Genomic DNA, 24102 nt, shown 5'->3' with positions numbered 1-24102 from the left:
CCCTGTGGCTGCCGCCCCTCCCCTAGGGAACCCTAGGGCACCTCCTCCACCCCCTTCCCCCTATATATAGTGAGGGAGAGAGAGGGCAGCAGCACCCTTCCCCTGGCGTAGCCCTCTCCTCCTCCAACTCCTCCTCCTCCTCCGTAGTGCTTAGCGAAGCTCTACCGGAGAACCACGAGCTCCATCGCCACCACGCTGATACGTCTCCAACGTATCTATAATTTTTGATTGCTCCATGCTATATTATCTACTGTTTTGGACCATATTGGGCTTTATTTTCCACTTTTATATTACTTTTGGGACTAACCTATTAACCGGAGGCCCAGCCCAGAATTGTTGTTTTTTTGCCTATTTCAGAGTTTCCAAGAAACGAAATATCAAACGGAGTCCAAACGGAATGAAACCTTCGGGAACGCGATTTTCTCACCGTATATGATCCAGGACACTTGGACCCCCCGTCAATAAAGCCAGGAGGTGGCCACGAGGGTGGGGGGCACGCCCTACCCCCCAGGGCACGCCCCCTGCCTTGTGGGCCCCCCATTGCTCCACCGACGTACTCCTTCCTCCTATATATACATACGTACCCCCGAACGATCATATGCGGAGCCAAAAACCTAATTCCACTGACGCAACTTTCTGTATCCATCAGATCCCATCTCGGGGCCTGTTCCATAGCTCCGCCGGAAGGGGAATCCACCATGGAGGGCTTCTACATCATCATAGTCTCTCCGATGAAGTGTGAGTAGTTTACCTCAGACCTTCGGGTCCATAGTTAGTAGCAAGATGGCTTGTTCTCTCTTTTTGGATCTCAATACAATGTTCTCCCCCCTCTCGTGGAGATCTATTCGATGTAATCTTCTTTTTGCGGTGTGTTTGTTGAGACCGATGAATTGTGGGTTTATGATCAAGATTATCTATGAACAATATTTGAATCTTCTCTGAATTCTTTTAAGTATGATTGGTTATCTTTGCAAGTCTCTTCGAATTATCAGTTTTGTTTGGCCTACTAGATTGGTTTTTCTTGCAATGAAGTGTTTAGCTTTGGGTTCAATCTTGCAGTGTCCTTTCCAGTGAAAGTAGGGGCAGCAAGGCACGTATTGTATTGTTGCCATCGAGGATAACAAGATGGGATTTTTATCATATTGCATGAATTTATCCCTCTACATCATGTCATCTTGCTTAAGGCGTTACTCTGTTTTCTTGAACTTAATACTCTAGATGCATGCTGGATAGCGGTCGATGAGTGGAGTAATAGTAGTAGATGCAGGCAGGAGTCAGTCTACTTGTCTCGGACGTGATGCCTATATACATGATCATACCTAGATACTCTCATAACTATGCTCAATTCTGTCATTTGCTCAACAGTAATTCGTTCACCCACCGTAAAATACTTATGCTCTTGAGAGAAGCCACTAGTGAAATCTATGGACCCGGGGTCTATTCTCTATTATATTAATCTTCCATCACTTTATTATTGCTCTGCTTTTTTACTTTGCTTTTTATTTTACTTTGCATCTTTATACCAAAAATACCAAAAATATTATCTATCATCTCTATCAGATCTCACTCTCATAAGTGACCGTGAAGGGATTGACAACCCCTAATCGCGTTGGTTGCGTGGAGCTATTTGTTTTGTGTAGGTACAAGGGACTCGCGTGTGGCTTCCTACTGGATTGATACCTTGGTTCTCAAAAACTAAGGGAAATACTTACGCTACTTTCCTGCATCATCCTCTCCTCTTAGGGGAAACCCAAGCAAGCTCAAGAGGTAGCAAGAAGAATTTCTGGCGCCGTTGCCGGGGAGTCTACGCCAAAGTCAACATACCAAGTACCCATCACAATCCCTTATCTCCCGCATTACATTATTTGCCATTTGCCTCTCGTTTTCCTCTCCCCCACTTCACCATTGCCGTTTTATTCACCCTCTCTTTTCTGTTTGCCGTTTTTCGCTTGCTTTTTGTTTGCTCGTGTGTTGGATTGCTTGCTTGTCACGATGGCTCTACCTAGATTTGGTGATCTTCACCTTAAAAGGTTAGAAGAGCTAGAAAGCAGCGTCAGGAGTTTTATGGTTTTGCAATTTGATCATAATAATTTCTTCAGAAACGAGCTTAAAGAACAAAAAAATTATGAGTTATATGAATAAAGAGCTCGATGATATGTCTAAATAATTTGATGGTATAAGATCTCAAATTGCTCGTCTTGAGAAGTTGACTGCTGAAATTTCGGATAAGCAGGCTACCTCAGTAAATAAGATGGCCGCTAAACCGGATTTCCATGAAAATAAAGATGAAGATATAAAAGTTATTGATGTATCCCCTATCAAATCTTTGATTTGCAATATGAATCTTGATAATGATGAGACTGAATATGATCCACCTTTACCTAGAAGGTGTTCCAAAAATTCGGAGTTTTTAGATCTTGACGCTAAATTTGATAAAAGTGGGATTGAAGAAATCAAAACCCTAGATGTTGCTAAACCCACTATTTTGGATCTCAAGGAATTTAATTATGAAAGTTGCTCTTTAATTGATTGTATTTCCTTGTTGCAATTCGTGCTAAATTCTCCTCACACTTATAGTCAAAATAAAGACTTTACTAAACATATCGTTGATGCCTTGATGCAATCTTATGAGGAAAACTTGAGTTGGAAGTTTCGATCCCTAAAAACTCTATGATGAGTGGGAACCAACTATTAAAATTAAGATTAAGGATCATGAATTTTATGCTTTATGTGATTTGGGTGCTAGTGTTTCCACTATTCCCAAAACTTTGTGCGATTTGCTATATTTCCGCGATTTTGATGATTGCTCTCTAAACTTGCACCTTGCGGATTCCACTATTAAGAAACCTATGGGAAGAATTAATGATGTTCTTATTGTTGCAAATAGGAATTATGTGCCCATAGATTTTATCGTTCTTGATATATATTGCAATCCTTCATGTCTTATTATTCTTGGTAGACCTTTCCTTAGAACGATTGGTGCAATTATTGATATGAAGGAAGGGAATATCATATTCCAATTTCCGTTTAGGAAAGGCATGGAACACTTCCCTAGAAATAAAATAAAATTACCATATGACTCTATCATGAGAGCTACCTATGGTTTGCCTACCAAAGATGGCAATACCTAGATCTATCCTTGCTTTTATGCCTAGCCAAGGGCGGTAAACGATAGCACTTGTTGGGAGGCAACCCAATTTTATTTTAGTTTTTTGTTTTTGATTCTGTTTAGAAATAAATAATCCATCTACCTTCTGTTTAGATGTGTTTTTGTGTTTTAATTAGTGTTTGTGCCAAGTAAAACCGTTAGGATAACCTACGGTAGTAGTTATTTGATTCACCTGCAGAAAACAGAAACTTTGTGTGCACAATATTAGTTTTCATAAATCATAGGAACATTATTTTTAGTTGATTCTTTTTGATGTAGGTCAATAAACAAATTATCTAGAACTTTCCTAATTTGGCTGAAGTTTTCACGTTCCAGAAGTTTGCATTAGTTACATATTACTACAGACTGTTCTGTTTTTGACAAATTCTGTTTTTCGTGTGTTGTTTGCTTATTTTGATGAATCTATGGCTAGTAAAATAGTTTATAATCCATAGAGAAGTTGGAATACAGTAGGTTTAACGCCAATATAAATAAAGAATGAGTTCATTACAGTACCTTAAAGTGGTCTTTTGTTTTCTTTCGCTAACGGAGCTCATGAGATTTTTGTTGAGTTTTGTGTTGTGAAGTTTTCAAGTTTTGGGTGAAATCTTTTGATGGATTATGGAACAAGGAGTGGCAAGAGCCAAAGCTTGGTCATGCCCATGGCACCCCCTAGATAATCTAAGGACACCAAAAAGTCAAAGCTTGGGGATGCCCCGGAAGGCATCCCCTCTTTCGTCTACTTCCATCGGTAACTTTACTTGGAGTATATTTTTATTCGCACATGATATGTGTTTGCTTGGAGCATCTTGTATTATTTGTGTCTTTGATTTTTAGTTTAACACAATCATCCTTGCTGTACACACCTTTTTAGAGAGCCATACATGATTTGGAATTTGTTAGAATACTCTATGTGCTTCACTTATATCTTTTGATCTATATAGTTTTGCTCTAGCGCTTCACTTATATCTATTAGAGCACGGTGGTGGATTTGTTTTATAGAAACCATTGATCTCTCATGCTTCACTTAGATTATTTTGAGAGTCTTAAATAGCATGGTAATTCGCTTAAACAATCCTAATATGCTTGGTATTCAATGTAAAACATTATTTTGAGTGCCTTGAATACTAAGAAAATTTTGATGCTTGATAATTGTTTTGAGATATGGAGGTAGTAATATTAGAGTCATGCTAGTTGAGTAGTTGTGAATTTGAGAAATACTTATGTTAAAGTTTGTGATTCCCGTAGCATGCACGTATGGTGAACCGTTATGTGATGAAATTGGAGCACAATATATTTATTGATTGTCTTCCTTATGTGTGGAGGTCGGGATCGCGCGATGGTTAACTCCTACCAACACTTCCACTAGGAGCATGCGTATAATATTTTGTTTTGATGACTTCTAAATTTTTGCAATAATTATGTGAGTTCTTTATGACTAATGTTGAGTCCATGGATTATACACACTCTCACCCTTCCACCATCGCTAGCCTTTCTAATACCGCGCACTTCTTGCCGGTATCATACATACACCATATACCTTCCTCAAAAAAGCCACCATACCTACCTATTTTGGCATTTCCATAGCCATTCCGAGATATATTTCCATACAACTTTCCACCATTTCATTTATTATGACACGCTCCATCATTGTCATATTGCTTAGCATGATCATGTAGTCTACATCGTATTTGTGGCAAAGCCACCGTTCATAATTCTTTCATACATGTCACTCATGAATAATTGCATATCCTGGTACACCGCCGGAGGCATACACATAGAGTCATATTTTGTTCTACGTACCGAGTTGTAATTGTGGAGTTGTAAGTAAATAAAAGTGTGATGATCATCTTTTTATAGCATTGTCCCAAGTGAGGAAAGGATGATGGAGACTATGATTCCCCCCATAAATCGGGATGATACTCCGGACAAAAAATAAAATAAAATAAAGGAAAGAAAAGAGGCCATAAAAAAGGCCCAAATAAAAAAATGAGAGAAAAAGAGAGAAGGGACAATGTTACTATCCTTTTACCACACTTGTGCTTCAAAGTAGCACTATGATCTTCATGATAGAGAGTCTCTCATTTTGTCACCTTCATATACTAGTGGGAATTTTTCATTATAGAACTTGGCTTGTATATTCCAATGATGGGCTTCCTCAAATGGCCCTAGGTCTTCGTGATCAAGCAAGTTGGATGCACACCCACTTAGTTTCTTTTGTTGAGCTTTCATATACCTATAGCTCTAGTGCATCCGTTGCATGGCAATCCCTACTCACTCACATTGATATCTATTGATGGGCATCTCCATAGCCCGTTGATACGCCTAGTTGATGTGAGACTATCTTCTCCCTTTTTGTCTTCTCCACAACCACCATTCTATTCCACATATAGTGCTATATCCATGGCTCACGCTCATGTATTGCGTGAAAGTTGAAAAGTTTGAAAACTAAAGTATGAATCAATTGCTTGGCTGAAACCGGGGTTGTGCATGATTTAAATATTTTGTGTGATGAAGATAGAGCATAGCTAGACTATATGATTTTGTAGGGATAACTTTCTTTGGCCATGTTATTTTGAGAAGACATAATTGCTTTGTTAGTATGCTTGAAGTATTATTATTTTTATGTCAACATGAACTTTTGTCTTGAATCTTTCGAATCAGAATATTCATACCACAATTAAGAATAATTACAATGAAATTATGCCAAGTAGCACTCTGCATCAAAAATTATCTTTTTATCATTTACCTACTCGAGGACGAGCAGGAATTAAGCTTGGGGATGCCTGATACGTCTCCAACGTATCTATAACTTTTGATTGCTCCATGCTATATTATCTACAGTTTTGGACCATATTGGGCTTTATTTTCCACTGCCATGTTACTTTTGGGCCTAACCTATTTACCGGAGGCCCAGCCCAAAATTGTTGTTTTTTGCCTATTTCAGAGTTTCGAAGAAACGGAATATCAAACGGAGTCCAAACGGAATGAAACCTTCGGGAACGCGATTTTCTCACCGAATATGATCCAGGAGACTTGGACCCCCCGTCAAGAAAGCCAGGAGGTGGCCACGAGGGTGGGGGCGCGCCCTAACCCCTAGGGTGCGCCCCCTACCTCGTGGGCCCCCCGTTGCTCCATCGACATACTCCTTCCTCCTATATATACATATGTACCCCCGAACGATCAGATACAAAGCCAAAAACCTAATTCCACCGCCAAAACTTTCTGTATCCACGAGATCCCATCTTGGGGCCTGTTCCAGAGCTCCGCCGAAAGGGGAATCCACCATGGAGGGCTTCTACATCATCATAGCCTCTCCGATGAAGTGTGAGTAGTTTTCCTCAGACCTTCGGGTCCATAGTTAATAGCTAGATGTCTTCTTCTCTCTTTTGGATCTCAATACAATGTTCTCCCCCTCTCTCATGGAGATCTATTCGATGTAATCTTCTTTTTGTGGTGTGTTTGTTGACAATGATGAATTGTGGGTTTATGATCAAGATTATCTATGAACAATATTTGAATCTTCTCTGAATTCTTTTATGTATGATTGGTTATCTTTGCAAGTCTCTTCGAATTATCAGTTTGGTTTGGCCTACTAGATTGGTTTTTCTTGCAATGGAAGAAGTGTTTAGCTTTGGGTTCAATCTTGCGGTGTCCTTTCCAAGTGACAGTAGGGGCAGCAAGGCACGTATTGTATTGTTGCCATCGAGGATAACAAGATGGTTTTTTTTATTATATTGCATGAATTTATCCCTCTACATCATGTCATCTTGCTTAAGGCGTTACTCTGTTTTATTGAACATAATACTCTAGATGCATGCTGGATAGCGGTCGATGAGTGGAGTAATAGTAGTAGATGCAGGCAGGAGTCGGTCTACTTGTCTCGGACGTGATGCCTATATACATGATTATACCTAGATACTCTCATAACTATGCTCAATTCTGTCAATTGCTCAACAGTAATTCGTTCACCCACCGTAAAATACTTATGCTCTTGAGAGAAGCCACTAGTGAAATCTATGGCCCCCGGGTCTATTCTCTATCATATTAATCTTCCATCACTTTATTATTGCTCTGCTTTTTTACTTTACTTTTTATTTTACTTTGCATCTTTATACCAAAAATACCAAAAATATTATCTATCATCTCTATCAGATCTCATTCTCGTAAGTGACCGTCAAGGGATTGACAACCCCTAATCACGTTGGTTGCGTGGAGCTATTTGTTTTGTGTAGGTACGAGGGACTCGCGTGTGGCCTCCTACTGGATTGATACCTTGGTTCTCAAAAACTGAGGGAAATACTTACGCTACTTTGCTGCATCATCCTCTCCTCTTCGGGAAATCCAACGCAAGCTCAAGATGTAGCACACGCCGTCGTGCTGCTGGAGTTCTCCCTCAACTTCTCCTCTCCCCTTGCTGGATCAAGAACGAGGAGACATCCACGGGCTGTACGTGTGTTGAACGCGGAGGCGCCGTCCGTTCGGCGCTAGATCGGATCTTCCGGGATATGAATCGTTGCGAGTATGACTCCATCAACTGCATTCTTGTAATGCTTCCACTTAGCGATCTTCAAGGGTATGAAGATGCACTCCCTATCTCTCGTTGCTAGAATCTCCTAGATTGATCTTGGTGACACGTAGGATTTTTTTTTGAATTATTGCTACATTCCCCAACAGTGGCATCATGAGCTAGGTCTATGCGTAAATTCTATGCACGAGTAGAACACAAAGTAGTTGTGGGCGATGATTTGTTCAATTTGCTTGCCATTACTAGTCTTATCTTGATTCGGCGGCATTGTGGGATGAAGCGGCCCGGACCGACCTTACACGTACACTTACGTGAGACAGGTTCCACCGACTGACATGCACTTGATGCATAAGGTGGCTAGAGGGTGTCTGTCTCTCCCACTTTAGTCCGATCGGATTCGATGAAGAGGGTCCTTATGAAGGGTAAATAGCAATTGGCATATCACCGTTGTGTCTTTTGCATAGGTAAGAAATGTTCTTGCTAGAAACCCATAGCAGCCACGTAAAACATGCAATAACAATTAGAGGACATCTAACTTGTTTTTGTAAGGTATGCTATGTGATGTGATATGGCCAAAAGGATGTGATGAATTATATATATGTGATGTATGATATTGATCATGTTCTTGTAATAGGAATCACGACTTGCATGTCGATGAGTATGACAACCGGCAGGAGCCATAGGAGCTGTCTTAATTTATTGTATGACCCGCGTGTGAATGAAAAACGCCATGTAATTACTTACTTTATTGCTAACCGTTAGCCATAGTAGTAGAAGTAATAGTTGGCGAGACAACTTCATGAAGACACGATGATGGAGATCATGGTGTCATGCCGGTGATGAAGGTGATCATGCCGCGCCTCAAAGATGGAGATCAAAAGGCGCAAGATGATATTGGCCATATCATGTCACTTTATGATTTGCGTGTGATGTTTGTCATGTTTACATCTTATTTGGTTAGAACGATGGTAGCATAAATAATATGATCCCTCGCTAAAATTTCAAGAAAGTGTTCCCCCTAACTATGCACCGTTGCGAAGGTTCGTTGTTTCGAAGCACCACGTGATGATCGGGTGTGATAGATTCTAATGTTCGCATACAACGGGTGTAAGCCAGAATTACACATGCGAAACACTTAGGTTGACTTGACGAGCCTAGCATGTACAGACATGGCCTCGTAACACAAGAGACCGAAAGGTCGAACATGAGTCATATAGTAGATACGATCAACATGAAGATGTTCACCGATGATGACTAGTCCGTCTCATGTGATGATCGGACACGGCCTAGTTGACTCGGCTCATGTATCACTTAGATGACTAGAGGGATGTCTATCTAAGTGGGAGTTCATCAAATAATCAGATGAACTTAATTATCATGAACATAGTCAAAAGGTCTTTGCAAATTATGTGTAGCTCACGCTTTAGTTCTATTGTTTAAGATATGTCCCTAGAGAAAATTTAGTTGAAAGTTAATAGTAGAAATTGTGCGGACTGGGTCCGTAAACTGAGGATTATCCTCATTGCTGTGCAGAAGGCTTATGTCCTTAATGCACCACTCGGTGTGCTGAACCTCGAGCATCGTCTGTAGATGTTGTGAAACATCTAACATACATGTTTTGATGACTACGTGATAGTTCTGTGCGTAATGCTAACGGTTTAAAATTGTGGCACCAAAGATGGTTTTGAAACGTCGCAGAACATATGAGATGTTCCAAAGACTGAAATTGGGATTTCAGACTAGTGCCCGTGTCAAGAGGTATGAGACCTCTGACAAGTTTCTTAAGCCTGCAAACTAAGGGAGAAAAGCTCAATCGTTGAGCATGTGCTCAGATTGTCTGAGTACTACAATCGGTTGAATCGAGTGGGAGTTAATCTTCCAGATGAGATAGTGATGGTTCTCCATAGTCACCGCCACCAAGCTATTAGAGCTTCGTGACAAACTATAACATATCAGGGATAGACATGATGATCCTTGAGCAACTCGCGATGTTTGACACCACGAAAGTATAAATCAAGTAGGAGCATCAATTGTTGATGGTTAGTAAAACCACTAGTTTCAAGAAGGGCAAGGGAAAGAAAGGATACTTCATGAAACGGCAAATCAGTTGCTGCTCTAGTGAGGAAACCCAAGGTTGAACCCAAACCCGAGACTAAGTGCTTCTGTAATGAGGGGAACGGTCACTGAAGCAGAACTACCCTAGATACTTGGTAGATGAGAAGGCTGGCAAGGTCAACAAAAGTATATTTGATATATGTGTTATTGATGTGTACCTTACTAGTACTCCTAGTAGCACATGGGTATTAGATACCGGTTCAGTTGATGACATTGGTAACTCAAAACAAAAGCTACGGAATAAACGGAGACTAGCTAAGGGTGAGGTGACAATGTGTGTTGGAAATGTTTCCAAGGATGATAAGATCACCATCGCACGCTCCCTCTACCTTTGGGATTAGTATTGAACCCAGATAAATGTTGTTTGCTTTGGTGTTTGCATTGAGAATAGACATGATTGGATTATGTTTATCGCAATACGGTTATTCATTGAAGGAGAATAATGGTTACTCTGTTTATTTGAATAATACCTTCAATGGTCTTGCACCTAAAATGAATGGTTTATTGAATCTCGATCATAGTGATACACATGTTCGTGCCAAAAGATATAAGATAGTAATGATAGTACCACATACTTGTGGCACTGTCATTTGAGTCATATTGGTATAAAATGCATGAAGAAGCTACATGTTGATGGATCTTTGGACTCACTCGTTTTTGAAAAGATTGAGACATGCGAACCATGTCTATTGGTAGATCTGCATGAAGAAACTCCATACAGATGGATCGTTTGGACTCACTTGATTTTGAATCACTTGAGACATGCAAATCATACCACATGGGCAAGATGACTGAAAGGCCTCGTTTTCAGTAAGATGGAACAAGAAAGCAACTTGTTGGAAGTAATACATTTTGATGTGTGCAGTCCAATGAGTGATGAGGCACGCAGTGGATATCGTTATGTTCTTACTTCACAGATGATTTGAGTAGACGCTAAGTATATTTACTTGATGAAACACAAGTCAGAATTATTGAAAGGTTTAAGTAATTTTAGAGTGAAGTTGATGATCGTCATGACAAGAGGATAAAATTTCTATGATATGATCATAGAGATGAATATCTGAGTTACGAGTTTGGCACATTTACATTTAAGACATTGTGGAATTTTTTTCACAACTAGTACCGCATGGAACACCATAGTGAGATGGTGTGTCCGAACATCATAACTGCACCCTATTGGATATGGTGCATACCATGATGTCTCTTATCAAATTACCACTATCATTTTTGGGTTAGGCATTAGAGACAACCGCATTCACTTTAAATAGGGAACCACGCAATTCCGTTGAGACGACACCATATGAACTATGGTTTAGAGAAACCTAAGTTGTTGTTTCTTGAAAGTTTGGGGCTGCGACGCTTATGTGAAAAAGTTTTAGGCTGATAAGCTTGAACCCAAAGCGGATAAATGCATCTTCATAGAGTACCCAAAACAGTTGGGTATACCTCCTATTTTAGATCCGGAAGAAAAACTGATTGTTTCTAGAAATGGGTCCTTTCTCAAGGAAAAGTTTCTCTCAAAAGAATTGAGTGGGAGGATGGTGGAGACTTGATGAGGTTATTGAACTGTCACTTCAACTAGTGTGTAGCAGGGCACAAGACGTTGTTCCTGTTCCACCTACACCAACTGAAGTGGAAGCTTATGATAGTGATCATGAAACTTCAGATCAAGTCACTACCAGACCTCGTAGGTCGACAAGGATGCGTACTACTTCAGAGTGGTACGTAATCCTGTCTTGGAAGTCATGTTGCTAGAGAACAATGAACCTACGAGCTATGGAGAAACGATGGTGGGCCCAGATTCCGAAGAATGGCTCGAGGCCATAAAATCCGAGAGAGGATTCATGTGTAAAACCAAAGTATAGACTTTGGAAGAACTACTTGATGGTCGTAAGGCTGTTGGGTGCAAATGGATTTTAAAAGGAAGACAGACAATGATGGTAAGTGTCACCATTAAGAAAGCTCGACTTGTCGTTAAGATGTTTTCCGACAAGTTCAAGGAGTTGACTACAATGAGACTTTCTCACTCGTAGCGATGCTAAGAGTCTGTTGGAATTATATTAGCAGTTACTGCATTATTTATGAAATCTTGCAGATAGGATGTCAAAACATTGTTTCCTCGACAATTTTCTTGAGGAAAGGTTGTATGTGATACAACCAGAAGGTTTTGTCAATCCTGAAAGATGCTAACAAGTATGCAAAGCTCCAACAATCCTTCTAAGGACTGGAGTAAGCATCTCGGAGTTGGAATGCATGCTTTGATGAGATGATCAAAGATTTTGGGTTTATACAAAGTTTATGAGAAACTTGTATTTCCAAAGAAGTGAGTGGGATCACTATAGAATTTTTGACGAGTATATGTTGTTAACATATTGTTGATCAGAAATGATGTAGAATTTCTGGAAAGCATATAGGGTTATTTGAAAAGTGTTTCTCAATAGAAAACCTGGATTAAGCTAATTGAACATCGAGCATCAAGAACTATAAGGATAGATCAAAAACGCTTAATAGTACTTTCAAATGAATACATACCGTGACAAGATATTGAAGGAGTTCAAAATAGATCAGCAAATAAGGAGTTCTTGGCTGTGTTACAAGGTGTGAGTATTGAGTAAAACGCAAGACCTGACCACGGCAGAAGAGAGAGAAAGGACGAAGGTCGTCCCCTATGCTTTAGACATAGGCTCTATAGTATGCTATGCTGTGTACCGCACCTGAAGTGTGCCTTGCCATGAGTCAGTCAAGGGGTACAAGAGTGATCCAGGAATGGATCACATGACAACTATCGAACTTATCCTTAGTAACTAGTGGACTAAGGAATTTTCTCGACTATGGAGGTGGTAAAAGAGTTCGTCGTCAAGGGTTACATCAATGCAAACTTTGGCACTAATCCGGATGACTCTGAGTAGTAAACTGGATTCGTATAGTAGAGCAGTTATTTGGAATAGCTCCAAGTAGCGTGTGGTAGCTGCATCTACAAGATGACATAGAGATTTGTAAAGCACGCATGGATCTGAAAGGTTCAGACCCGTTGACTAATAACCTCTCTCACAAGAGAGATATGAACAAACCCCATGGGTGTTGGATTCATTACAATCACATAGTGATGTCAACTAGATTATTGACTCTAGTGCAAGTGGGAGACTGTTGGAAATATGCCTAGAGGCAATAATAAAATGGTTATTATTGTATTTCCTTGTTCATGATAATTGTCTATTGTTCACGCTATAATTGTATTAACTGGAAACCGTAATACATGTGGGAATACATAGACCACAACATGTCCCTAGTAAGCCTGTAGTTGACCAGCTCATTGATCAATAAATGGTTATGGTTTCCTGACCATGGACATTGGATGTCATTAATAACAGGATCACATCATTAGGAGAATGATGTGATGGACAAGACCCAATCCTAAGCATAGCACAAGATCATGTAGTTCGTTTGCGAGCTTTTCTAATGTCAAGTACCATTTCCTTAGACCATGAGATTGTGTAACTCCCGGATACCGTAGGAATGCTTTGGGTGTACCAAACATCACTACGTAATTGGGTGGCTATAAAGGTGCACTATAGGTATCTCCGAAAGTGTCTATTGGGTTGGCATGAATCGAGACAGGGATTTGTCACTCCATATGACGGAGAGGTATCTCTGGGCCCACTCGGTAATGCATCATCATAATGAGCTATATCTGACTAATGAGTTAGCCACGGGATCATGCATTACGGAACGAGTAAAGAGACTTGTCGGTAACGAGATTGAACAAGGTATAGGGATACCGACGATCGAATATCAGGGAAGTAGCATACCAATAGACAAAGGGAATTGTATACGGGATTGATTGAATCCGCGACATTGTGGTTCATCCGACGAGATCATCGTGGAACATGTGGGAGCCAATATGGGTATCCAGATCCCGCTATGGGTTATTGGCCGGAGAGGTGTCTCGGTCAGGTCTGCAAGGTTCCCGAACCCGTAGGGTCTACACACTTAAGGTTTGGTGACACTAGAGTTGTTATGGGAAATAGTGTGTGGTTACCGAAGGTTGTTCGGAGTTCCGAATGAGATCCCAGACATGATGAGGAACTCCGGAGTGGTCTGGAGGTGAAGATCGATATATTGGACGAAGGGTATTCCAGTCCAGAATTGTTCTAAGAGTACCGGGTGACGACCAGCGTGACCAAAAGGTGTTTCGGAGGCCCCGACAAGCTTTCGGGGGCCTTATGACCTGGAGAGGTGGGGGCGCCTCCCCTAGGGAAGCCGCCCCTCCCGGCTTGGGGGGCAAGTTTCCTAGGGGTGGGGGTGCCCAAACCCATCTAGGGTTTCCCCTATGGCCGCTGCCCCTCCCTTAGGGAACCCTAGGGCACCTCCTCCACCCCCTTCCCCCTATATATAGTGAGGGAGAGAGAGTGCAACCGCACCCTTCCCTTGGATCAGCCCTCTCCTCCTCCAACTCCTCCTCCTCCTCCATAGTGCTTAGCGAAGCTCTGCTGGAGAACCACGAGCTCCATCGCCACCACGTCGTCGTGCTGCTGGAGTTCTCCCTCAACTTCTCCTCTCCCCTTGCTAGATCAAGAAGGAGGAGACGTCCCCGGGCTGTACGTGTGTTGAACGTGGAGGCGCCGTCCGTTCGGCGCTAGATCGGATCTTCTGTGATTTGAATCGCTGCGAATAAGACTCCATCAACAGTGTTCTTGTAACGCTTCCGCTTAGCAATCTTCAAGGGTATGAAGATGCACTCCCTATCTCTCGTTGCTAGCATCTCCTAGATTGATCTTGGTGACACGTAGGAATTTTTTTGAATTATTGCTACATTCCCCAACAGGGAGCCCCTCCGAGTTTGGATCTCCCTCTTTGTTCTCTTCTGTTTCGCGGTCCCCAGATCTGGGCGAAAACCGTTTCTTATATTCCGAGAGATCCGTAACTCCAATTGCGCTGAGATTATAACACGATTTTTTCGGATATAAGCCTCCTTATGCCCAAAGTAGAGCCCCAACTGACATACGAGGTGAGCACAACCCGCCACCATGCGCTTGGGGCTTGGGGAGCGCCCAGGTGTCTTGTGGTGTGTGTGGGCCTTCGTTTGCAATGATTCCAACTCCCAAAAATCACAAATATTCCAAAATAATTCTCCGTAAAATTTTATTGCATTTGGACTTCGTTTAATATGGATTTTCTATGATACACAAAACATGCAAAAAATAGGAACTGACACTGGGCACTGGATCAATAGGTTAGTCCAAATAAATCATATACAATGTCGCCAAAGGTGTATAAAAGTTGCATGATATTGGCATGAAACGATCAAAAATTATAGATATGACAAAGACGTATCACTCTTTTACCTTGTTTTTACCCGGTGCGCCATTTCAAAATTTATAATAGTGATTTATGCATATCTTTGTTTTCAGTACTTTTCAAAGCAGTTTACCGATGATTACCTATCAAACCACCTGCATGGTCAAGAGCCGAGGACAATATTTGTTGAACACCCACGGCACAATACTAAAGTCTTCCTGAAGAGGACGAAGGATGGGCAGGCAATTATCCATAGGCACTAGCCTAAAGTTGCAAGGACATTCAACAACACTGAAGGCTCAATATTCGCCTTCCGCTTTTGCAATTTCCCAGATGAGATTCATCTGTCTATTTACCGTGTATGATGCTACTTTTTCAAAGGTTTTCGATGTTGCATGTGAAACTTGGTGTTGTTGTGTAATGGCGTAGCTAGCTATATCCCTCTTCGGTGTAACTGAGTGTTGAAGTTATCTGATGTAATTTGATTATGAAATCTTGGTTGCCTTTATATAGATATTAAATATATGGTGTGTTTTATAAGAAATGTCAATTTGATTACTAGATGGTTATCAAATAATAGGATAATTACCCTGCTTATTGAGGTTTTCTATTAAAGACGGTTACTCAGACAACACTATGGGCGATGAACTCAAAGAACCCACACGATTTCAAGAAAGTAGGCGTGTTGGATCAACTAACAATCACACACGACTTCCGGCAGAGAACTGTTTGCGTTAGGCCACCTTGCACAAATCGTTCCACACAAACAACTGTGTGTGATATACATACGAACGGAAACGTTTTTTCTGGGATTCATGGTGTGGGATGTACATACAAACGAAAATGATCGGGCTTTAATGCCTGGCCCGATCGCACATCAGCTCATTTTGCCCCGCGTGTTTGGCCGTAGGGCCTATCCCCGACAGTTTCTGGGTCATGTGGGACTGACCCCCCCTATCACACATACTCACTAGGCGACAGTTTAAAACTTTGTCACGGAAAGGGGGTAAAAACCGTTTGTATAGCACATCTCTGTACCAGTGTAAGTCATAGAAGAATTTTTTACTTTGTTGGTATGTGAAACTAGGTGGTATAAATTTAGCAATGATATAATTAGCATAGTCAACATACCAAGGAGTGTTGTGACAAGCATTTATTACAGCTAGTTGTTCATTAGGGAAGCTATCATCAATAGGTTGTGGGTTGACGACCCACATGTAAAGGGGATCTATCATAGTCCTTTCGATAAGTAAGAGTATTGAACCCAACGAGGAGCAGAAGGAAATGACAAGCGATTTTCAGCAAGGTATTCTCTGCAAGCACTGAAATTATCGGTAACAGATAGTTGTGTGATAAGATAATTCATAATGGGTAACAAGTAACAAAAGTAACTAAGGTGCAGCAAGGTGGTTTTCATCATGATAATGAATTACTGTCAAGCTAGTTTTCATCATGCTCATATGATTCGCGTTCATTACTTTGATAATTTGATATGTGGGTGGACCGGTGCTTGGTGCTGTCCTTACTTGGACATACCTCCCACTTAAGATTAACCCCTCTCACAAGCATTCGCAACAACGAAAGAAGAATTAAGATAAATCTAACCATGCATGAAACATGTGGATCCCAAATAGCCCCTTACGAAGCAACGCATAAACTACGGTTTAAGCTTCTGTCACTCTAGCAACCCATAATCTACTTATTACTTCCCAAATGCCTTCCCCTAGGACCAAATCATGGTGAAGTGTCATGTAGTCGACATTCACATAACACCACTAGGGGAGAGACAACATACATCTCATCGAAATATCGAACGAATACCAAATTCACATGATTACTTATAACAAGCGACTTCCCCCATGTCCTTAGTAACAAACGTAACTACCCACAAAGCATATTCATTTTCATAATCCGAGGGGTATTGAATAGCATTAAGGATATGAAAATATGATCTTCCACTAAGTAAACCAACTAGCATCAACCACAAGGAGTAATCAACACTACTAGTAACCCACAGGTACCAATCTGAGGTTTTGAAACAAAGATCAGATATAAGAGATGAACTAGGGTTTGAGAGGAGATGGTGTTGGTGAAGATGTTGATGGATATTGACCCCCCCTCGATGAAAGGATCATTGGTGATGATGATGGCTTCAATTTCCCCCTTCGGGAGGGAAGTTTCCCCGGCAGAACAGCTCCACCGGAGCCCTCGATTGCTTTTGCCCAGGTTCCGCCTCGAGACGGTGGTGATTCATCCTGGAAGATCCCTTCTGGTTTTTTCCAGGTCAAAACCCTCCATATAGCAGAAGATGGGAACCGAAGGCCTGCCAAGTGGCCCACAAGCCAGAGGGGCGCGCCCAGGGGGTAGGGCGCGCCCCCAGGCTTCTGGCCTCCTCGTGGGTCCCCTCTGTTATTTCCTTCGCCTAATATTTTTTATATATTCCAAAATAATTCTCCATAAGTTTTTAGGACTTTCGGAGTTGTGCAGAATAGGTCTCTCATATTTGCTCCTTTCCAGTCCAGAATTCCAGCTGTGGGCATTCTCCCTCTTTATGTAAACCTTGTAAAATAAGGGATAAAAGGCATAAGTGTTGTACTAAAACAGGTAATAAAAGCCCATAATGCAATAAATATCAATATAAAAGCATGATGCAAAATGGACGTATCAACTCCCCCCAGCTTAGACCTCGCTTGTCCTCAAGCAAAAGCCAAAATCGATAAATATGTCCACATGCTCAGAGATAGAGGTGTCGACAAAATAAAATACGGACATGAGGGCATCATGATCATCTTTAGAATAGAAACTTATATTTTCATATAATTTCTTATGCCAAAGTAACAATTCATTCACAAGGTAAAGTATGAATCAGAAACTTTATTGAAAACCAACAAACTATGATCTCAGTCACTGAAGCAATTGAAATTTATCATAACATCGGAAAGAGACAATGTAAGAGATTTTTGTATAGCAAGTCCACATACTCAACTATCAGTTAGTCTTTCACAATTGCTAACACTCATGCAATACTTACGGGTTCAAAGCCTCAATCGGACACAGAGAAAGATAGGGGCTTTTAGTTTTGCCTCCCAACCTTTTACCTCAAGGGTAATGTCAACAATAATACTTTATGATAACCTACATCCGAGTATATATATATATATATATATATATATATATATATATATATATATACCACTATATAGTGTACGAATAACTTTGAATATTGGCTGTTGGATGAAGCTGATCCAACGGTTGAGAGGTGGCAAATCCAAGTGCTCTTGGCCATTGGATATTCTCTCCACCACATTGGATTCTTCCACGTGTAGTAATCTAGAATATTCCGCACTTTTGCTTATGCACGAACCTGAAAATAAAGACAGTTCTTCTTTGTTCTGGACTCTTCCATACATCAATTCTTTAAGCTTTTCTACGTTAAAAGAACCACCATTCAAGTTTATTCTATCATTTACATTGTACAATATGCACATAACTCATACTTCTCATTTGTTCTAGACTCCTCTACACTTCAGTTCTAACAAGTTTGGTCTTCCAAGAGAATTGACATTTATTTTTACTTGAGTTTGTTTTGTTTTTGTTCAAAGCGAATGCGGCATATTTCCCAAATTAAATTTTATTTGCAAATGGAGTAATCAATTGTTCTTATATATTTCATATGAGTTTTGTGTAATATATACCACACAGTCATCAAATATTATGTCGTTATAATTTGATTTTGAATGGGATGGGCGATGAGATTTAAACCTACATATTAAATTCATTTGCGTATGACTCAAAATGTATATGTTTGTTTGTTATAATGTGGTACATTTATGTTGATGTCTGGTCGCACTTCACTCTCGCGTGAAGGCACGTATAACTTACTAGTATATATCGTTCTCCAACACATAGTGCTTGCCAAAAAGAAAAAGTATAAAAAGGAAAGGTGAAGATCACCATGACTCTAGCTTGATAAAGGTAGAAGATAAAAGTAAAAGATATGCCCTTCGCATAGGGAAGCAGAGGTTGTGCCGGTGCAACAAACCCTGGGTCTCTTGCCTAGACCGTGCACAGGCCCGAGATCAAGATTGCAACGTCCAAGACCAGACCAAGCATAAGAGATCAGCTCTTTGAAGAACCAGAGTGCAAATCAAGAAGACCAAGTCAAGCCAGCAAGCAATACATTGCTAAGGGAAAAACCTCCCTTGCCAGGCAGGAGAGCCTAGCGAGGTCAAGGTTGCCCCGGGAACAAGCCACAAAACCACCCCGGCAGGCCTCCCAGGTCCTACGAAGGCAAAATGCCCCCCCCCCCCCAAGGCTTCACCGCTCCACCTCACAAGCGACACAAGTCACGGATCAGTGCGGTGTCAAGCCCTAAAGTGACTAAGTGGTTGTATTTTGCCATATGGCAGCCATTTTCTACAGGAATCACCTCCAAATGACACCCGTCCAGCGATGTGTCATGCACATAGGAGAAAAGGTGGTTGAACAGCCCGGCGAGGTGTGCCGGGCAGGCCATGATGTGACACTAAGTAGCGCATTTAATGTGCTCTGCTCAATCTGCAGAGTAGGCATGATAGCACTGTTTGCTATATAATCAGTATGCAATGACTGATTTGCCACCGTGGTGACCCCTTGATCTATAAAAGGAGGCCCACGGCAGCCATAGAAAGGATTCAGACCTTTGTACACCCATGCGTGCGTAGCTGCTTGTAACGCCCCAGATTCGATGCGCCAGGTGTCTTCCAGTTATTCGTCGGCATTGCCATGTCATTTTCTTGTGTGTTGCTTTCTGCCATGTCATCATGTGCATCTCATTTTGCATACGTGTTCATCTCATGCATCCGAGTATTTTCCCTGTTGTCCGTTTTGCAATCCGGCACTCCTATGTCATCCGGCGTCCCCTTCTTGTCTCTTTTCATGTGCGGGTGCTAAACGTTCTCAGAATGGACCGAGGTTTGCCAAGCGGCCTTGGTACACCACCGGTAGACCGCCTGTCAAGTTTCGTGCCATTTGGAGACCGTTTGATGCTCCAACGGTTAACCGGGTAACCGTAAAGCCCCTTTTGACGTGCAGCCCAACACCCCTCCAAATCAGCCCATGATCCCATCCAAACCCCCTCCATGCTCTCGGTCGTTCGATCACGATCGTGTGGCCGAAAACCGCTCCTCATTTGGACACTCCTAGCTCCCTCTATCTATAAATTAGCCCCTCCCCCGAAATTCGCGAATGAATTCTCCCCCCAAACCCTAAAAATCGCCCTCCGCCGCCACGGACACGTCCGCCGCCACCGGACAAAACCCCGCCGCCGCCCGCGACCAATCCGCCACCGCCAAGTGGTGCGCTGGCCTTCTCTCTCCTCCCGCACCCACCGTGGCCCGCCGGGACCCAGATCGGGCCCTCCCAGCCCGCGCGCCGCCCGCCGACGCCAGGGCGCCTCGCCCCGCGCGCCATCTCCGCGCCTCGCTGGAAGCCTGCCGGCGCCTCCGCGCTGCCCACCGGCGCCTCCCCGCTCGCTGCCCCCGCCCCTGGGTCCCGCCGCCACCGCCCGACTAGTCCATCTTGATTCCCTAATCATCGTTGCAAGAGTGCCATATGATGCTATCTGTTGTCTGTTAACATAACTTACTGTTTTGTCTTTTTCGTTGCATTTTGTGTGATCATCCTATGAGCTTGATGTCTACATGAGTTTTGAGCTACATCATGCCATCTTTACAGTGGTGCAATCCATGTAGTTTTTTGAGTCATGTAGTGAGTGCATCAAGCTCGTGAAGCAGGGTACTTGCTGTTACTGTTTTGCTAGGCTGAATCTGCTATATTATGATGCTATGTAAACTTGCTGCTAGAAGTCATTCTATGCATAATCTGGAGATGTTCACTAAGGATGTTTTGTTATAAATGTCATGCCCTATCCATTCATTCCCCTTGTTGCATTTATAGCCTGCTGTAGCTTGGTGTAATCTTGCTCTCAATTTGCTAAATAATGTTGCTGTCAGCCAGTTAACATTAAGTTCAGTTTTGCCATGTGCTTTGCCAGTCATCCATGCACCCTATGAACTTGCTCTTGTCATTCTTAGCTTAATAAACATGTCTTATTACTGTTGGTTATCTTTCCATGCCATGCATTGCTCTGTGGTGAGTGGTACAAGCTCACCAACATGCCTACTTATTGTTGTTCCTGCCATGTATGAATCTGTCATATCATTTGCCATGTTTGCATGGATCCTACCATATTTTCTGTTGATCTTTGGAATAAGTTCAGTAAGGGAGTTATGTTCTTTGTCTTTAGTATTAGCATGCCATCAGTTTTTTGCCATGATAACTTCATTTAGCATGTTGTTTCATAGCTCTAAACATTGCAACCTGATGTTATTTCTGTTAAGTCTGAAACTGTTATTATTTGCTATTTTGCTATGTCCTTTTGAGCATGTTCTATTGATTTTTGGAGATAGCTCAGTGTTCATGTTTTGTCATGCTTTACCTGTACTTGATGACCATGCCTTTTTGCTTATGTTTAGGTGTTGTAGCATATTGTTTTGATGCTTGCTAGATGCCTAGTTGCTGTTTTGGACAGATTGTTGCTATAACTTGTTTCATGTGTATGTGTTGAACCGTTGCTCCGTTTTGAGTGTGCTCTATATGAAACTTGCTTGATTTTGCATCTAGTTTCATATTATCATGTTGCATCCTTGTTTTGAGGTGTTTTCTTGATGTTTGTATGCATTTTGCATCAATGCCATGCTTAACTTGTCTTGCTCATATCTTCTAGGCCGTAGCTCTGAATTAAATGAACTTTATATGTAACTTGACTAGAATTTCGTGTAGATCCTCTTGGTGCTCTTTAACTTTCTGTTTAAAAAATTCAACTTAACGTTTGTTCAGATCTGGACCAACTTCGAAACTTGCATATGAGAACTTACCGAAGTAGTTATATGTTGTTTCCGGCCTCATTTAAACTTGCCTTGATGTGTTGTTCTTGTTTGCATCATCTCTTGCCATGAGTAGATTCATGTAGTCTTGTCTTGCATCATACTTGGTTGAGCATCATGTCATGTATATGTGTGGTGTGTTTACCATGTTGTGTGCTTCTTCTCGATAGTTCCTGTTTTGTTGCGATCGTGAGGATTTGTTCATCTACGCTTGTTTGTCTTCGTGGCTTCATATTCTTCATGGACTCGTTCTTCTTCCTTGCGGGATTTCAGGCAAGATGACTGTCACCTTGGATCTCATTACTATCATTGCTATGCTAGTTGCTTCGTTCTGTCGCTATGCTGCGCTTCCTATCACTTGTTCTTCAAGCCTCCCCAAATCGCCATGAACCTCTAACCTTTGTCACCCTTCCTAGCAAACCGTTGTTTGGCTATGGTACTGCTTTTGCTCAGCCCCTCTTATAGCGTTGTTAGTTGCAGGTGAAGTTGAAGATTGCTCCATGTTGGATTATGTTTATGTTGGGATATCACAATATCTCTTATTTAATTAATGCATCTATATACTTGGTAAAGGGTGGAAGGCTCGGCCTTATGCCTGTTGTTTTGTTCCACTCTTGCCGCCCTAGTTTCCGTCATACCGGTGTTATGTTCCTTGATTTTGCGTTCCTTACATGGTTGGGTAATTTATGGGACCCCCTTGACAGTTTGCTTTGAATAAAACTCCTCCAGCGAGGCCCAACCTTGGTTTTACCATTTGCCTCACCACCACCTACTTTTCCCTTGGGAGTCGCTCTCTCGAGGGTCATCTTTATTTTAGCCCCGCCAGGTCAGTGCTTCTTTAACTGCTGGTCCGAACCGAGCAACATGCGGGGCCACCTCGGGGAAACTCGAGGTCTGGTTTTACTCGTAGCTTGACTTATCCGGTGTTGCCCTGAGAATGAGATATGTGCAGCTCCTATCAGGATTGTTCGTGCATCGGGCGGCTTTGCTGGTCTTGTTTTACCATTGTCGAAATGTCTTGTAAACCGGGATTCCGAGACTGATCGGGTCTTCCTGGGAGAAGGAATATCCTTCGTTGACCGTGAGAGCTTGTGATGGGCTAAGTTTGGACACCCCTACAGGGTATAAACTTTCGAGAGTCGTGCCCGCGGTTATGTGGTAGATGGGAATTTGTCAATGTCCGGTTGTAGATAACTTGACACTTGACTTAATTAAAACGCATCAACCGCGTGTGTAGACGTGATGGTCTCTTTTCGGCAGAGTCCGGGAAGTGAACACGGTTTTGGGTTATGGTTGACGTAAGTAGGAGTTCAGGATCACCTCTTGATCATTGCTAGCTTTACGACCGTTATGTTTGCTCTCTTCTCGCTCTTATTTGCGTATGTTAGCCACCATATCATGCTTAGTCGCTGCTGCAACCTCACCACTTTACCCCTTCCTTACCCATTAAGCTTTGCTAGTCTTGATACCCATGGTAATGGGATTGCTGAGTCCTCGTGGCTCACAGATTAATACAACAACAGTTGCAGGTACAGGTTATGACGCGAGAGCGATGTTTGCTTGTTTTGGAGTTCTTCTTCCGCTTCTTCTTTGATTAGGGGATAGGTTCCAGGTCGGCAGCCTGGGCTAGCAGGGTGGGTGTCGTTTGAGTTTCTGTTTGTGTTTCATCCGTAGTCGAATGGTGCTCTTATGTAAGATGATGTTGTATTTGTGTGGCATTGTAGGCCTTTTGTATGTGTCCCCATGTATTATCTAATGTTGATGTAATGATATCCACCTTGCAAAAGCGTATCAATATGCGGTTCTATCCTTGGTGGGACCTTCGAGTCTCTTTTGGATAGTATCGCATATTGGGCATGACACTGCTCTCGCCCTGAGGCAATCCTTCTGGGCAAGAGCACTGCGTTTCAACCACCATCCACCATGAATCCACCAAAGTAGGAGTAGGGGTTTATGCCTCACGGAGGCCCGAACCTGGGTAAAAATTGCCCGTGTGATCTCTGTCGTGCTACGCTGCGCTCCTCCGCTCTTTGTGCAACATGCTCAGTCCCCTTGCCGAACCAAAAGGGGCTAATGGCCCCATAGGT

The sequence above is a fragment of the Triticum aestivum genome, chromosome 2B (assembly GCF_018294505.1).
Source record: "Triticum aestivum cultivar Chinese Spring chromosome 2B, IWGSC CS RefSeq v2.1, whole genome shotgun sequence".
Lineage (NCBI taxonomy): Eukaryota > Viridiplantae > Streptophyta > Magnoliopsida > Poales > Poaceae > Triticum > Triticum aestivum.
This window is presented reverse-complemented; position numbering follows the sequence as displayed.